Source organism: Vulpes vulpes, unplaced genomic scaffold (assembly GCF_048418805.1).
Source record: "Vulpes vulpes isolate BD-2025 unplaced genomic scaffold, VulVul3 Bu000000700, whole genome shotgun sequence".
In the NCBI taxonomy this organism is placed as follows: Eukaryota; Metazoa; Chordata; class Mammalia; order Carnivora; family Canidae; genus Vulpes; species Vulpes vulpes.
The window spans coordinates 505612-508819 of NW_027325673.1; the positions used below are offsets into that span (position 1 = coordinate 505612).

The window sequence follows — 3208 nt, forward strand, 5'->3', positions numbered from 1 at the left end:
GCGCGATCCTGGAGACCCGGGATCGAATCCCACATCAGGCTCCCGGCGCATGGAGCCTGCTTCTCCCTCTGCCTGTGTCTCTGCCTCTCTCTCTTTCTCTCTGTATGACTATCATAAATAAATAAAATTAAAAATAAAAAAAAAAATACCATGGACTTTCTTCAGAGAGTTAGAACAAATTATTTTAAGATTTGTGTGGAATCAGAAAAGACCCCTAATAGCCAGGGGAATTTTAAAAAAGAAAACCATAGCTGGGGGCATCACAATGCCAGATTTCAGGTTGTACTACAAAGCTGTGGTCATCAAGACAGTGTGGTACTGGCACAAAAACAGACACATAGATCAATGGAACAGAATAGAGAACCCAGAAGTGGACCCTGAAATATATGGTCATCTAATATTCGATAAAGGAGGAAAGACTATCCACTGGAAGAAAGACAGTCTCTTCAATAAATGGTGGTGGGAAAATTGGACATCCACATGCAGAAGAATGAAACTGGACCACTCTCTTTCACCATACACAAAGATAAACTCAAAATGGATGAGAGATCTAAATGTGAGACAAGAGTCCATCAAAATCCTAGAGGAGAACACAGGCAGAACACTTTTTGAACTTGGCCACAGTAACTTCTTGCAAGATACATCCACAAAGGCAAAGAGAACATTTGAAAAACATGCATTCCTCTGCGACCCTTATTCAAAGCACGTTTAGATCTTTAGTGATGAAGAAAAGGTTCATTTCCCTCAAAAGAGCTACTGTTTTTGTTCAGAGAAAATCCCGGGCCACCATTTGTGCCAGGCATCACTTGCACCAATTCTTGAAATTAAAAAAAGCGGTCATTACAATCCAGTCATCTTACCCAAGGCTGGTGGCAAAGAAGAAGCTGCAAGAGATGCACAGGGCTGCGGTTCTCATCCAGGCCACTTACAGAATGCACAGAACATATGTTACATTTCAGACCTGGAAACATGCCTCCATTTTAATTCAGCAACATTACAGAACATACAGGGCTGCAAAATTGCAAAGAGAAAATTCTGTTCGACAGATACGTTCTGCTTTGATCATTCAGGCTGCATATAAGGGAATGAAAGCAAGACAGCTTTTAAGGGAAAAACACAGAGCTGCTATCCTAATACAAAGCACATACAGAATGTATAGGCAGTATCTTTTTTACCAAGAGATCCAGTGGGCTACAAAAGTAATACAAGAAAAATATAGAGCAAATAAAAAGAAAGCTCTTCAACACAGTGCACTCAGGAATGCAGCAGCAGCCTGCACTGAAGCAGATTTCCGGGACATGATCCTAAGGAAACCGATTCAGGAACAGCATCAGGCTGCCACTATTATTCAGAAGCATTTTAAAGCCTCCAAAGTAAGGAAGCATTATCTCCCCTTGAGAGCAAATGTAATTTTTGTCCAAAGACGATACAGGCACTAACTGCAGTGCGCACCCAGGCAGTCGTGTGTACACAGTCTTCATATAGAAGTTGTAAGGTGCAAGAGGACATGCACCATAGGCACCCGGCTGCCACACGAATTCAGTCATTCTACCGAATGCACAGAGCCAAACTCGATTATCAAGCAAAGAAAACCGCCGTTGCTGTAATACAGAATTATTTTAGGTCCTATATCCGAGTAAAAGTGGAAAGGGAACATTTTTTGGCAGTTCAGAAGTCTGTGCGAATTATTCAGGCTGCTTTTAGGGGCATGAAGGTTAAAGAGAGACTGAAAACCCTCTCGGAGGTAAACGTGGTAGCCAGTGCTAAGCAGTCTGCCTTCTGCTCTTGCAGAACCGAAGCTCAGTGTGCAGCTGTTCACGGCTCAGCACTTAGGACTCAGAAGTGGCGTGGAGCTTCCCTGGTCACTTGTTCACAAGAGGCCGAGTACCCCCAGAGAGAGGCTCTAGTAGCGACTCAAAGAGCTTTCTGCGAGATGGTCACAAGGAAATTGGAAACACAGAAGTGTGCCCTGCGCATTCAGTACTTCCTTCAGATGGCCGTGTGTCGGAGAAGGTTTGTCCAGCAGAAAAGAGCTGCGGTGACCCTCCAGCAGTACTTCAGGACGTGGCAAACAAGAAGGCAGTTTTTATTGTACAGGAAGGCAGCAGTCGTCTTACAAAATCACCACCGAGCCTTTTTGTCTACAAAACATCAAAGACAAGTATATTTACAAATTAGGAGCAGCATTATCATGATTCAAGCTAGAACGAGAGGATTTATACAGAAACGGAGGTTTCAGAAAATTAAAGATAGCACCATAAAAATCCAGGCTGTGTAGAGGAGCTATAAAGCCAGGAAATATTTACATCAAGTGAAAGCTGCCTGCAAGATTCAAGCCTGGTATAGGTATTGGAAAGCACGTAAAGACTATCTAGCTGTATTAAAAGCTGTTAAAATCATTCAAGTTTGCTTCTACACCAAACGGGAGAGAACACGGTTTCTGAATGTGAGAGCATCAACAATTATCATTCAGAGAAAATGGAGGGCTATACTTTCTGGAAGAATAGCTCGTGAACACTTCTTAATGATGAAAAGACATCAAGCTGCTTGTTTGATCCAAGCGAATTTTAGAAGATACAAAGCAAGGCAGGTCTTTCTCCGGCAGAAGTCTGCTGCTTTGACCATACAGAGATATATACGAGCCAGAAAGGCCGGAAAATGTCAAAGGATAAAATATGTAGAATTAAAAAAATCTACAGTTGTTCTACAAGCACTAGTGCGTGGTTGGTTAGTAAGAAAAAGAATTTCAGAACAAAGAACCAAAATCAGACTTCTTCACTTCACAGCAGCTGCATATTATCACCTGTCTGCTCTTAAAATTCAAAGAGCATATAAACATCACATGTCTATGAAGAATGCTAACAAGCAGGTTAATGCAGTCATCTGTATCCAGAGGTGGTTTCGAACAAGATTACAGCAAAAGAGGTTTGCTCAGAAATACCCTAACATCCTCACAAGTCAGCATGAAGTTCCAGAATGTATGAGCCAGCAGAATAGAGCTGCATCAGTAATACAGAAAGCACTACGCCGTTTCCTCCTCCGTAAAAAACAGGAAAAATTTAATAATGCAATCAGTAGAATTCAGGCATTATGGAGAGGATACTCTTGGAGGAAGAAAAATGATTGTACAAAAATTAAAGCTATACGACTAAGTCTTCAACTTGTTAACAGGGAGATTCGAGAAGAAAACAAACTTTACAAAAGAACT

At 41.6% G+C, this 3208-nt stretch overlaps 1 pseudogene; it reads left to right on the forward strand.

The window, feature by feature from the left end:
* The first annotated feature begins 1460 nt into the window (after positions 1-1460).
* On the forward strand, positions 1461-2477 carry LOC140596501 (abnormal spindle-like microcephaly-associated protein homolog pseudogene; annotated as a pseudogene).
* Positions 2478-3208: the final 731 nt, after the last annotated feature.